The sequence below is a fragment of the Callospermophilus lateralis genome, unplaced genomic scaffold (assembly GCF_048772815.1).
Source record: "Callospermophilus lateralis isolate mCalLat2 unplaced genomic scaffold, mCalLat2.hap1 Scaffold_122, whole genome shotgun sequence".
Taxonomy (NCBI): Eukaryota; Metazoa; Chordata; class Mammalia; order Rodentia; family Sciuridae; genus Callospermophilus; species Callospermophilus lateralis.
The window spans coordinates 53,451-68,814 of NW_027512409.1; the positions used below are offsets into that span (position 1 = coordinate 53,451).

General features: G+C 34.5%; 1 pseudogene; it reads left to right on the plus strand.

Annotated features, from left to right (window-relative positions):
* The first annotated feature begins 664 nt into the window (after positions 1-664).
* LOC143640114 (kynureninase-like) overlaps positions 665-15,364 on the plus strand; it is a 76,087-nt pseudogene continuing 61,387 nt past the window's right edge.

The window sequence follows — 15,364 nt, forward strand, 5'->3', positions numbered from 1 at the left end:
CCAGGTGTAGTTCCTGAGTGAACTCACCCCTGCCAGCTCTGACTCCACTCCTGGGCTGCTTCAGCTGGTCATGTGAGCCACCAGAACAAGGTTCCCCTTTGCCATTCCAGCTTACGTCCTCCTAGGTAGAGTCCACCCCATGTGTGTTTCTCTCACGTTATGCCAGACAACACCTAAGTCCTTTGCTAGGCATCTGCAGGAAAACTGGAATATTGTGGCTGTGTATGTAGGTATGTTTTCTCCTGAGTTCCACTGATGTCAGCACAGGCTTGCTTGCCCCAAGATGGCTCCCACCTCAGCAATCTGCAGCCAGTCCGGATTCAGCTTGCTTACCCAGCACCTAGTGTGCTTGTCAAGAACACGGGTTGCTGCCCTGCCTCTTAGTTCAGATAAATTCAAGCAGTGTTTTTGATTTCAGATTTCTCCACACCCGTAGGCGCCACAGCACCACCTGAAAGGCGGCTGCCCCAAGTCCTCCTCCCTTTGTCGGTGGAGGGTTGTCTCTGGCAGCTGGAGCCCACAGTGGGCTTTCTTTTTTTATTTTCTTGTATCCAATGTTCTGAGTCCCCAGGCTGCTCTGAGTGTCCAGTATTAAATTCCAGTGGAATCCCTCTTTCCCCCTACCCACATCACCATGAAGTTGCATGTCTGCTACTTTGGTCTCATGCCACGTAACAGCTTGGAAAGCAGTCTACACTACTCTGCCATCTTCCCAGATTCAAGGTCATACTTCTTGGACAAGGTGATTTCTGAGGTGAGTCAGGCTGAATTAAAATTTATTAGAAAAACTGGATATAGGAGAGATTGTATGCTTTCACATAATTTGGTAGTAGTATAGGTCAGTTTAGTACACAGAACAAAAACAAGACAGGAGAACCTGTAGACTTCCTGTGGGGTAGGGGGGTAACTTATGGTGTTAATCTTAGCCTATAGGGAATGTTTTAGGAGGAGAAATAATTGCACCAGACTTTCTTTTACATGGGTCATTTTTTTTTTGGTTCTGGAGATTTATCCCAGGGGTGCTTAACTACTAAGACACATCCCCAACCCAACAGGGTCTCACTGAGTTGCTTAGGGCCTTACTAAGTTGCTGAGGCTGGCTTTAAACTCTCGATCCTCATGCTTCAGCTTCCTGAGCCACTAGGATTACAGGCCTCCACCACCTTGTCTGGCTCATTTTGACAATTTTGACCAGAGAGAAGACAGAAGAAATAATAATTTGGTAGCAGTTACAGTTTGCAATCCAGAGGAGAGAAGGCCTATGTTGGTACACAGCCTGCAGAAATGGAGAAGACAAAGAAAGGGGCAATGAATGTTGAAGGTGAGAGATAAGAAAGAACCAAAAAATTTCTGTCAGGTTCCCAGGTCTAATTGTGAGTGAATATTGAAGGAAGAATCAGGCAGAATGATGAATTTGACACATTGCAGATTTCTAGGTAGAAATCAATATTCATCATTCTCTTGAATATATATGAATCTGAAACTCAAGGAAAAAAATCTGTGTTGGAAATAGAGAGCTATGATTATTAATAAGTCAAAAAGAATGAGATTATTCAGAGAAAAACTAATGAGTAGAACAGTGAACTGAAGAAGTAATGATATGGATAATATAATCAAAGTCTAGCAAGGACAGAAAGAAAGAAGAATTGGTGGTTACAAATAAAATATAAAGAATGTAATAATAAAACAAAACTAGAGCATAGACTATTTGAAGAGAGCAATAGTAAATAGTAGAATCAGGGAGAGATAATAAGGTAGGATTGGTACAAGGGTTGTAGGACTAGTAATTGGAAAATTCTCTTAGCACTCCACTGAGGGTAGTTCAAATATGACTAGAGATTTCTTATCTCCAGAAGTGTGTTATTTCTCCTGCAATTCTTAGCCAGCTTTGTTGGCATTTTAGTGGGAGTAGAAATGAAGAAGGAGGGGGTAGGATAAAAAGGAGGAGGGGGAGGAGAAGAATAGAAAGAAGAAGGAGTATAAGGAAAGGAAAAGAAGGATAAGGAAAATAAGGACGAGGAGATGGAGAAGAGCATTAAAAGAAAGTAAGCAAAACAGAAATTCGAGCCATGCTTGTAAGCTTGAAGCTTGAAATCAACTATGCGACACAGACTGAATAGAGATAGAACAGAGACTGAAATAAAATACAGGAATAATGAACTCATATAGGGGTCACAGAAGAGGATAAAATAGAGGTCAAAGTTCTTTGTTCTGCTGAAGACCATGAAATCAAAGCTCAGTGCAGATGGAGTTTGGGAGATGAAGCAGGACAAATGAACAGGGTTAGGGGGTAGCTACTGGAGTTCCATATTTTGAGTTAATATTTGACCTTAGATGAAGGTGGACTGAGGAATAGGTGACTAATGTAGAAAGAAGTTAAGACCATTTGGTTTAAGAAGGTCCAAATGAATATTTTAGTTCATTCAAGCTGTAACAATGAACTATCATAAACTGATAGTCATTTCTCACAGTTCTGGGAAATCCAAGAACAAGATGCTGGCCCTAGCCACTTGGAAGATAAATATTTTTATCTTTTAACACTTCAAATTTCTGAAATACCAAGGTTGTCTTTTCTGCAACTTATTCCTTCATCAAAAATTATAGCTTCAGGCAGGGACTGTGGGTTTGTGTCTGCCTAGCACAGGCAGGACCCGGGTTTGATCCTCAGTACCACATAAAAATAAAGGCATTGTGTTGTGTCCATCTACACCTAAAAAAAATATATATACATATATATATATATATATATATATATATATATATATATATATAAAATGATAGCTTTGGACTGGGGTTATGGCTCAGTGGTAGAGTGCTCACCTAGCACATGTTAAGGCCCTGGGGTCGATTCTTAGCACCACATAAAAATAAACAAATAAAATAAGTATTTTGTGTCCAAATACAACTACAAAAAAAGAGATAGCTTCTTTTTTAAAAACGCCCCTTTCTTGTCCCGTTTTGTCTAATGCAACAAATGGTAACCAAGGTACCTATGTAATATTTACTTTTGCAACCCCGTTTGTGTAATACCACGTGTTTATTACATGTGTCATTTCCCTCCAGGTTGTTTTGTCATCGCATCCTATGAGTTATCATTTTTCTAGGCTGCAAATATAGTTTTCTTAATATAGACACTAATCTTTAAAGCAAAGCCATAATTTCGAGTTTTGTTATGGCAGTGCCTTAATTTCACCTATGCGTCTTTGTACTTGTCAATTTTCCTGAGATAACAACCCCAAACTTAAATGCTTATATTTCTAGATTTTTCTTTCACTCGCATAATTACATGTTATTTATTGTACTTTGGCTCTTTGTTTCTGCTTAGCTCTGCTCTAGAACCTAGGCTGCAGATACCTTCGATAAAGGACATGCCAGTTTTGTTTCTGAAGCAAGATGGAGGGAGTTTAAATACAAAGGAAGAGGAGAAGAAGGGGAAAAATATACAACCTTATATACAAACTAAATTGACCTCTCTTTCTAATGACTTAAATTTGTTTTCATCATGGGCTGAGTTTCTTTCCCAGAGATTTTTCAATGTTACATGCAACTGGGACAAGTTAAAACAATAAGAACTAACATATTTTCTAAATTCTAGAACTATTCTAAGAAATTCCCAAATATTATTTCATGGGTAACTGAGAATTATTATACCTATTGTTACAAAAAAAAAAAACAGCAAATGAGCCATGAGTCATTTAATAACTTTCTCATTGTAGTGTTAGGGGAAGACTCAAAAGCTAAACCTAGGTGTGTCTGACAATAGGAACCATGCTTTTAACTGTTGTTCAAGCTACCTGTGGAAGTTACATCTGTCCAACATGGGTTCTAGCTGGGAAACTACTGGAGAAATAATTATGAGTTATGTTGGTAAAATATAGTATAAAAACGAACATTAACTATAGGATATATTCAAAAGTCATGAGTTGCAGAAGAAAGAATGGGTGGAATTTTTCTATATCTACCATATAGAATATAGAATACGGTGAGTTTATGTTAAGTAGCCATAGCTGTAAATCCGAACCCTGCAGCTATCAGTATGGCATTTGGACCCAGAAATGAAGAGAGAGAAGAGAATAGAAGAGGATAGGATATTGATGCACTAAAAAGCAATAGTATTCAATAAAATGGCCAGATTTGTATATCCTTCTGGTCATCAATCACCTGCAGCATTTTTTATACATTTAATATTTGTATTTCCTGATAGAAAATAATTGCTAAGTTAATCAAATATTGCTTTTAAGAGACAGTATAATATGTTTTGATTCTTTTATTCCTGGGGAAAATCTTGGATAAATGACATTTTCACTGCTCTCAATTTCTATTTGTATGTTTCAACCTATTCTGAGTGAAAGCAAGCACTTAAATGCACTATCAAATCGAAGATAGACCCTCAGGAAAAGTGGTCTCATTTACATGCAGCTTATAGTGCTTTTTGTAAGAACATGTTTGACTTTGCACTTTTCCTTGGTAGCAAATGGGAACAGAATAAATGTAGTGTGTAGAATTCAGTTGACATCTTAAAAACCTTAATAGCCTTTGGTTCATTTTATGCTATATATTTCTAACAATGCAAATTTTCAGGAGAGTAAAATCTCTGGTATTTTAAAGAGAGGCATTTGCATGATTTCAGATTTCAAAAAAAAAAAAAAGTAGCTCATGTGATATTCCCAGTGCCTAACAAACATTTTAAAATAAAGGACCCATACACTTAGTTCTCATTCAGTTAAATTAAATAGAAATTGAGTATTTGAAAATGTGTGTGCTAAATGTGAAAATCATTCTTCTAATGATTTTTCTACTGACCTGCTGAATGAGAAATTACTTAAGAATCCTATAAGAAAATAAAAATGTAATGACATTTTCTTTGTCGAAGATAACCTGTAAAACATTTCATATGCAAATAATTTGAAGTCAGAACAAAGAATAATTCTATTTTAAAATGTAGGAAACAATTGCAAATGGGCTCAGCTTTTTTTTTCCCCATGAAATAGTTACAAGAATAAGTAAACTATAAATGCAAATGATCATCCAGTATACAATCTAAAGATATGAACATGAGGTCACATAAATAATTTCAGGTGAATTCTCTTTGTTGACTTAATTGAAGTCACTACGCAGCTGGCGTTTTGACCCGTCTATGACTGTACATGAAATTAGTGGGCAAATCCTTGGAGCACCTGGAAAGCCACCACTGGATGTTGAAACAAAATTCAGCGTCCCAATCAATCTCAGAGTTTGTGTGACTCTGTATTTGAGCAATGGTCTACAAATTCTTTTACATGAAAGTTGTTTGCAGTCTATAATTTGCAATTTTTTACTTTCTCTGGAAAATGTCTGTTAATTGGGAAGAAAAATGATCAGTAACTTAGGAATGATTATTTGTAATTAAAAGTATGATCCTGGCTTTGAAGCCACTTCAGTTCCTTTGGGAATTGGAGGTGGGGAAGATGAGTGGATTGTTCATAACTAAAAAATAGTTTTTTGAAACTTTTGTCAATTCAAATTTCTCTTTTATCAATTCCATTTTACTATCAAAATTTGCTGGTAGGTGGGGCTGAGGTTGTGGCTCAGTGGTAGATCACTTGCCTAGCATGTGCGAGACACTGGATTCAATCCTCAGCACCACATACAAAAATAAACAAGTGAAATAAAGGTGTTGTGTCCAACTACAACTAAAAAATAAATATTTTTAAAAAGAAATAAATAAAATAAAAGTATTGGGTCCAACTACAATTAAATAATATTTTTTAAAGAATTTGCTGGTAGCACACCTAACTTTGAGCACATTGCTGCATGTATTTGCATTGGTCATTTTCATTAAAGAACTGTACTATGTTTCTTCAAGTTTATCAAACACATTGACACAGTCATTCTGGCTTTCTTTCATTAAGTGAATTCACAGTGATTTAAAAGTTATACTTGACCTCATAGATATGAATGATAAACGGGAGTGTTAAAAATATCTTAGATCATTATGATAGTGTGTTCCCAGTGGTGGAAATTTGGGGTAATGAAAAAAAAATGATACAGCAAGAGCTGTTTCTTAAAAAACTTTTTTGGAGACCCTTCAAATGCACATGCAGTTATAAGAAATTATATAGGAAGATTATCTATAACTTTAATTTCTCTCAGTAATAGCATCTTGCAAAATTATAGTACAATATCATAGCCAGAATATCTACATTGAGTAATTCATTGGTCTTTATTTTTTTTTCTTTTTACAATTTTACTTATATTCGTTTGTATCCATAGGTGTTTGTCTAGTTCTATGTAATTTGATTATATGTCTGGGTTCATGTAGCCACCACCACAATCAAGATCCAGAATGGTTTCATCACCACAAGATTTTCTCCTGATACCCTTAAAACCATATATCCTTTTCTCACCTACTTGGCCCATACTTACTCCTTTGCACCCATTAATCTATTTTCTATTCCTGTGAATTTGTCATTTCAAAACTATGATATCATACAGTATGTAAACTTGGGATATTGGCTGGCTGACTTTACTTGATTTTTTCCCTTTCCCTACCTGCTTCTTTCACTCCTTCCTTTCTTCCTTCTGAAGCTGGGGATTCAACCTGGGGTGCTCAACCATTTAGATACATCCCAGTTTTTTTATTGTTTTATTTTGAGACAGGGTTTTAACAAATTTCTGAGGCTGGTCTCAAACTTATGATCTTCTTGTCTCTTTAGTAGCTGGATGACAGTGATCATAAATAGTATATATTTTTTAAATTTTGGTTTCCACAGTTAATTTTTAGATTGCATAAAGAATTTCATAATTTGGTCTTGTATCTTATAAGTTTGATGAGCTTATTTATAAGTTCTACAAACTCTATAAATCTGGGCAGCCCTTAGGATTTTCTGTGTGGACAGTTATGTTATTTACAAATAAGAATGTTTTTACTTCTTCCTTTGGGTGTCTTATTTATTTAACTGGCCCTATTTCACTGGCTGGAACTAATACTGCATTCAATTTAGAGTTGTGAAAATTCACATTCTTGCTTTGTGCTTTGCTTTAGGAGGAAAGCACTTAATCTTTTACTGTTTTGGTCAGGGCTCTTCAGAGAAACAAACAAACAACAACAATAACAACAAAAGAATACAAATATATTCATCACAAAATTTATAATAAGAAATTGATTCACACATGATTGTGGAGGCTGTGAAATCCCACAATCTCTGCAGCCTGGAGACCCAGGAAATCTATTGCCACAGATCAAAGGCCTGAGGGCCGGAGAACTGCTGATAAGTTCTCATTGAGGGTTGGAAGGTCTGAGAACCAGAAGTGACAAGGGCAAGAGAGGGTCCATGTTTCTGCTCCAACTGTTAGGCAGAGGGAGGGTGAACCCAGCCTTTCTCCACAATTTCTGTTCTAGTGAGGCTCTCAACATCTTGCAGATGTACACCCACGTCAGGGAGTTCCATCAGCTTTACTTAGTTTACCAATTCAAATGTTACTCTCTTCTGGAATCACCCTCATAAACACACCTAGAAATTATGTTCAACTATCTCGTGTCACAGTCAAATTGACACAAAATTAATCATCATATTTACCATTATATATGATGTTAACTGTGAGGTTTTTTTTTAATCAGGTTTAGCAAGTTTCTTTCTATTCTACTACTAGTTTTTTTTTTGAGTAATTTTATCAAAAAGTGGTATCAACAATGTAATTCTGCAACCTGTACACTCAGAAAAATGAGAAATTATATCCTATCTGATTCAGATGTATGATATGTCAAGATCATTGTACTGTCATGTGTAAAACAAAAAAATGTGGTCTCAAATTTTTCAAATGCTTTTTCTGCATCTATGAGATGATCATGTCATTTTGTCTTTTGTTCTATTTATGCCATGCATTGTATTAGTTGGCTTTTAAAATAAAATTCTCCAGTAAACATACCTTTTATTCCTGATGTAATTCCCATTTGATCATTGAGTATAACTTTTTTACATGCCACAAAAATGTGTTTTCTAGAATTTTTAAAAATTGCCTCTAATTTAATGAATTATTTACTTATAACTTTTTTTAAAAAAATGTCTTATCTTCTATTTTAATTTCAGGGTAATTCTAGCTTCATAAAATGATTTGGGAAATGTTCAATCTTCTACTATCAGTGCTATATTATATAAGATTAGTTTTAATTCCTCCTAAAGTATTTGTAAATTTTTTGTGAAGCTATCTAGTCTTGGGAATTTATTTGCAGGGGGGGGACTTTTAAACTGAAAAGGAAGTTCCTTTCGTGATTATGAGATTATTCAGGTGAACAGTTTTTTATCCTGATGAAGTATTTATCAGTGGTCTTAATTAAAGTATTAATCTGTGGTCTTCTACCACTTGGTTCATTTCTTCTGAGAGAAACTTCTCAGTGCTCATTGCTGTTTCTACTATTGTTCTTATCACGGGAAAGATCTGTAGGGATATTCCCTGAATCAAACTTAGTACTTAGGATTTATTTCTTTTCTCTTTTTATTATCTGTTCTGATAGGGGTTTATCAGTTTTACTGATATTTGAAAAAAGTAGCTTTTGGTTTCATTGACATTTTTATAGCCACGTCTGCTTGTTTATGATTACCTACCACAATATAACATTTTCCATCTATCTCATTTTTACTACTTATGTTTGTGTTCTAAATCAGTTTCTTTTGGAATAAAGTTAGGTCATGCTCTTAAAAATCACCCGTGCAAATCTCTTTGATTGGTATATGAATGTTCTTCAATTCAAGATGGTTTGTTTGACTTAATTTTTTTTGAATTTTATAACAATATCAAAGTGTTACATCTTCAGTAGAAACTTTCCTTTGAACTATGTATGTGAATCTTTTATGAGCTAAGAATACTCTCATGATGTTGAGCAGTGAACAACTCTCATGAGAGTAAACAACTGATGATCTACAGTGTGTTATGTTCCTCATGTGTGATGTTTGGGAAATTAGTGTATTAAATGCATTTAAATAAAGATTTTAAGGTTATTTTATTATTTAGTTATAAGCACAAAATTTGTACATATTTATGGGATACTATATGATATTTTGATGCATGCTACATATTCGCAATAGTTAAATCAGGATTAATATATCCTTAAATATTTATGATTTCTTTTGGTAAATACATTCAAAATTCTTTTATCTTTTTTAAATAAGTAGCACATTATTGTCATCTATACTTACCTCCCAAACAATATTATTTAGTAACCATTGATCATCCTTTCCCCATCTTTCCCTTCCCCTTACTCTCCCTAGCTTCAAATAACCACCATTCTACTGTCAACTGCTCTGAGATAAACTTATTTTTTTAAAGATTTTACATATAAGAGAGACATACATGTCTTTCTGGGTCTGTATTAATTAATTTAACAATCTCCGGTTCCATTCATATTGTTGCAAATTATAGAATTCTATCCTTTTAAATGGCTAAATGGTATTCCATTGTGAATATCTCCAAAATTTTCTTTATCCTTTCATCAGTTGATAAAGTCTTAGGTTATTTCCATTTGTTGGTTATTGTGAATACTGATGCAGTAAACATGGGAGAGTAGATTTGATGTATGAGGTTTTCAGTTAACAATGAGTTTGTCTGAACATAAACTCATCATATGTCCAAGAGCAACTGTGTTCTAGACATTGATCTTAAAAGGAATTATAGATATGTCTGCCATTCTATTTGTTGTCTCTTTCTTTGCTTCTTTCTCTTTCTCAGTTTCCTATGAATAATTTTTAGGCTCTATTTTGTCTTATGAATGTTGCTTTTTGGTAAATAATGTGTGCCATTTTTCTATTAATTGCTCTCTATAATAAAACATATGTAACATCACAGTCTATTTGTACCAGTGCTTTATCACTGATGAAAATATTATATTTACTTTACATTTTGGTCCCATTACACTCTTCCATTATTAAAATAGTCAAATTATTTCTGCTACATGTATTAGCATCACAACAGATAGTATTTTAATTTTTGCTTCATACATCAAATATAATTCTTAAAACTAATAAGACAAAAAAAGTAATTTAATATAATTTACCTCTGTTTTACTTATTCTGTTTTCATTCTTTGTATTCTAGAATTTCAAGTACATTCCTTTATTATCATTTTTTTACTGTTAGGAGAGTTTCCTCCAACCATTTTCTACATTTATGCCTGCTGGTAACAAATTTTCTTAGTTTTCCTGGGTAGTATAATATTTCTCTTTCCCCATTAGGCCAAGATATAGCTTTCCAGACATAGAATTTTTGGTTGATGAAGTTTTTTCATCTCTTAGAAAGCATTGTTCCAGTTCCTCCTGGCCTGTGCAGATTCGGATGAAGAATGCCCTGCCAATGGAATTTATTCACTTCTGTGTAATATGCATTGTTTTCTCTAGTTGCTTTAAAAATTTTTCCTTTTTCTTTAGTTTTTAAAAGTTTAACTATATGTTTTGGTATAATAATGAGGCAACAATTTCTTTAGATTTATCCTACTTAGATTTCACTCAGCTTCCTGGATCCATAGAATTAAAGAATTTTACCAAATTCTGAAAGTTTTCAGCTATTTTTTGAGTAGTCTATAAGTTTCACATCTTTCTAATCTATTTCTGAAACTCTAATGATATAAATATTTGATTTATTTGTTATTGTTTTCTGTCCCAAAAGTCCTAATGCTCTGTCCATGTTCTTTATAGGCTATATTTCTTTTGATGTTCAGATTGACTAAAGTCTATTGATCCTTTCTCAAGTTCACTATATCTCTCTTCTATATTCTCTATTCTACTTTTTAGCCAAGACTCCAATTTAAAAAATGTGTTATCACATTTTTCATTTATATATTTTCCATTTTGCTCAATTTTATATAATTATTTGCTGCATTTTCTACTTTTGGATTTGTTGCACAGGAATTCAAAATTCCTCATTGATCTGATTTAATATATTTATCATACAGTCCCAACATTTGCTCCATCTCAATATTGGTGTCAGTTGATTTTCTGTTATCACTCCTGTTGCAATTGTACTCCCTCTTGGAATGGCTGGTGATTTCCAATTGTATCTTAGACATTTGATACCTTAAATTGGGTGACTATATATCCTATTTAGGTCTTGTATGTTAGCTGAGAGTTATCCTGTCTAGATTTAATAGGTAGCATCTAGCCTAACTTTGTTGGCTGTGTTCCAAAGAAAATGCAGATTGGTGAGCTCTTGCAATGCTTTTCTGGTCTGCTTCATTCTTCTGGTTCACTTGAATTCTTGCTGAATCACTGCTTGTTCTGCCTTTGAGGGCAGAATATGCTTCTCCAGGCTTTCCAGTGTTGAATAGTGTCAGGTCCTATGTAACAGTTTATTCAGGGCTGCACAAACTGATCAATGAGGAGATTATGAAAAAACAAACAGACACAAAAGTGGATAAAAAGATGGGCATGGTGGTTCAGCCTGCCTCTGGTGGAAGATATAAAGATTTATTGAGAGAGAGAAAGCGACTTCAAGATAATCAAAGCTGAAGTTGAGGGTAAAAGCAGCCCAATTAGGGCTTATCAGCTTGTGCGTATAATTGTCTACCTCCAGGCAGCAGGTGTTTGAACCCAAGGTTATGAACTTATAAATTCTGTGGCTGGTACAGAATCTCCCTTTGAAAATGGTGTCACCATATTGATTGGGAAATCTTTAGGTGCAATACCTTTTAGGTGCAATACCATTGCACCTAGAAATTCCCAAGGGAGGTTTCACCTCTGTGTCTGGTCAGTTCAAAGACCCATAATTCATTTGCTACTCCTGACATGTTAGGACACAGGGTATCCAGATATGGAAGATGGAAAGTATATTCTCTGGTCTGTTCTCTCAGCACTCAGTGCTACTGATTTTTCTCATTTATCTCTGATGTTTTCTTTCAGGGTTGCAAGACATCTTCTGTCACAGGGAAGAGAGAGAAGTAGTAGGGTACAACTGGTGTACTACCAATAAAAGCAGTTTTGGGAGATCCCAGGGCTAATTTATCTTCTGTTTTGGGGTAGAGGCCTGGGAGATAATGGGCCTGCTTGTACCACCAATGTGGGTGGAAGGACTTGCATACTGCCTGCCAGTAATGGGTGTGGGATGGGTTGGCAGGTTGAGATACACTGATGGTGCTACTTCAGACAGATTGGGTTCCTGCCTCCACAGGGCAGTGGGTCTTACTGCTATGTTCCTGCTCACCTTTCCCTTTCTAATCAAAGAAAGAAGATTTGTATGAAAGATTAAAAGAAGATTAATGAGAAATGAAAAGAAAACCCGGGGCTCCAATAGTGTGTCTATCCTCAAGTCCATAGGATATATTTCCTTCAACTTTTCATAATCTCTTAACTGCTTTTGTAGCATTTAGTTATATTTAGAGGGGAGAAGAATGAAAAAGTGAGTCTATACCATGTTGTTTTTGACTGAACTTTATACTTAAATATATTGGCATAGATCTAGAAGATTACTGCCTGTCCTTTTGTCTTCCACCAATGTAATATTTAGATCTCTCATTGGCTTTCAATGTGATAAACCATTAAAAAAGTAATGAAAATCAAAGACAATGACCCTGAGATAGTTAAGTCTAACATCATCATTTTTTTCCTTCATCAAAGTTTTCCTTCATCTCTTTGGCTACTTTCTAAAATTATATTTGATCAATATTAGCATATTTATCAATAAACACTTATTCATTTATGTGACAAATATTGCTTAAATGACTGCTATGCTACAGGTTCAATTCTAGATAAAAATATACAACAATAAAAAAAGGATTAGAAATGTTTCTCACAGAACTGGCATTCAAGTGGGAGGAGTCACATGGTTTGGTAGTGATTACCTGTTATCCCAGCTATTCAGGAGCATGAGAAAGGAGGATCTCAAGTTCAAGGCCACCCTGGGCAATTTAGCAAGACCCTGCCACAATATAAAAAATAAAAAGGGCTGGGAATGTAGCTCATTGGTAAAGTGCTTCTGGGTTTAGTCACCAGTACCAAATAAAACAAAAACACAACAAAAAGAGTGGGAAGAGACAGTCTTTAGAAATTAAATGGTAAAATGTAATATACTTTGTTTGATATGTGATCTTGCAAAAATAAGCCAGTCCAAGAGGGAACAAATTGTATTAGGAGTATGGGAATTTTACATTGGGAGATGATGGACAATCTCACTTAGAAAATGTTTGAAAAAAGACCTTCATCTAGTAAGGAAGAACTCTTTAGAATCATCTTTGGAAGGACTTGTGCATTAGTTTCTGAGAATTGGGTTATTTTAAAGACTATTACAAATTAATCCTATGAATGATCAGAAAGATGTAGCTCAGTTACTTAGCACTTTTCCATCAGGGAGGACTGTACTAAAAAATTACAGTCCATCATGGCCCCAAAGCAGAGCCAGAGTCTATGTTACATCTCCTAAGATATTTGATTAATGTTAGCCAATTGAATATCAGGTGCTGCCATTGTTGGCTTTATCCTAATGTTATGAAACTTTAGTTTTGAAATCACAGTGACAGCATCCAATAAACTCAAATAAATAAAAACCTTACATGTTATAACAGGATCTGAAAATTATAGCTCATAGCTGGTCTAAAACCAACCTCCCCTGTCTGTAAACACTCTCTACTGCTGCTTTCTTGGCTTAACTATGTAGGTGAGTAGTTAGCAGGGAGGCTTATGGTCTGCAAAACAAAAAATACCAACTACTCAACCTTTCTCAGAAAAAAATTTTCTTACCCTTGCCATAGAGGTAGGAAAACTTTATTAATTAACTTAATTATTTAATAATTCAAAACTTTTTTTTTACTGCACAGGAAATCTATTTAATAATTTACATGGCAGATAATTTTGTGTGTATTTAAACAAATAACAACAGTTATTATTGCTTTAGCTATAATCACTTTTAATAGTTAAAATTCAATTTTAAAATATGTGACACTATTCTGAAAGGCATAATTTCACACATCATATCAGGAAACAATAGGCAAAATTTCTCACTCAATCTTTTTTTTTTTTAAGCTAAGCACTTTGTCCCAAACAAATGGTACCATGTGTATGACAATAGTATTAGTATTAGTATTTTAAATCTATAAATATTGAACAGATGAATCTTAATCCTATCACATTGATCAATATTTATTGAGCCCTTGAAACCATGTTAGATATTTTCAGAGGAACAAATAAATATTTGGGAGAGGAAGTGATTGAGTCCACTTGTTGTAAATAAATAGGATAGCAAGAGGACTAATTCAGGGAGAAAGTGTAGAATTTAAAAATAGAAAGAAATGGAGGGGAGGTCCCGTTTTGTTTGTACATTAATGATGAAAAAATTCTTTCGGTTATGAAAATAATGCAATTCAGTGCTAAAGATGTGACAGGGCTTCCTAAAAAGGTCATTATAACTGTCACCATTATAATGCAGCTATTTCATTCTTCAGGGTGATCTACTTTGATTGTCTCAAGAGTTACCCTTCTGGAAGCTGTCATAGAGACTTCCTGTCTACTTGTAGTCTGTGAATGCAGAATGTAAACACATTCTTTAACTATTTTTTGTTTGTTCCATCTTATTTGTCAAGATATAAGGCTAAGGCCATGTAGACACCAGTAGGCTCTAAACACCTTAAATTAAAGTCTGCTGTAAACTATAAGGTTGAAGTCTGAGCCATCAGCCTTTCCTCCAGATAAGCTCCTAAATTGTCACATGCCATAAAGTAATATCTTGCCCTTAGCAATATGGACCTGAAGCAATCGTTCAATTAACTTTTAGCATTATTGCATATTCTGCCCAAGTCTACATTTTCTAAGCAGATTCTTTCGAAGAGAAATCAGCATTGCCAACCATGGGTTTCTGGACTCTGATGTATTGATTGACTCAATACAAACAAAGAAATAGTCAAATGAAACTTACCCATTTTATTAAATTAAATCATCCTCTAGAAATGGAGAAGAAACCATAATACTTGAAGTGATAAAAGAGAACAACTTTTGCCTTCTAACTGCACCTAATCTAATTGAAATCTTGATAGCCAACAGCAAAAAACCATTTTTCATCATCTAGGAACTGCAAATGGAGCAGCAATAAAAGGGACAAAGATTGATCATTCAGTTCACTAAAATAATTATGACATTATTAATTTTTATTTTCAGAATGAAGAATTTAAGCAAAAGTTATAAGATTTTCAAGCATTCAGAAGGTATAGAGAATAATATAACAACCACTTACATCACATGCACCAACCTGTTTTGCTGACTCAGTATTCTCTCATATTTGTGCCAGACCCACAAAAATCTTTACAGGCATAGTTTAAATTCACTGTATATCCTTCTTCATCCTCTCCTCTCTGAATTTTCAGATAGCTACTATCCTGAATCACTTCTATCTCTTACAACATGTATATACTT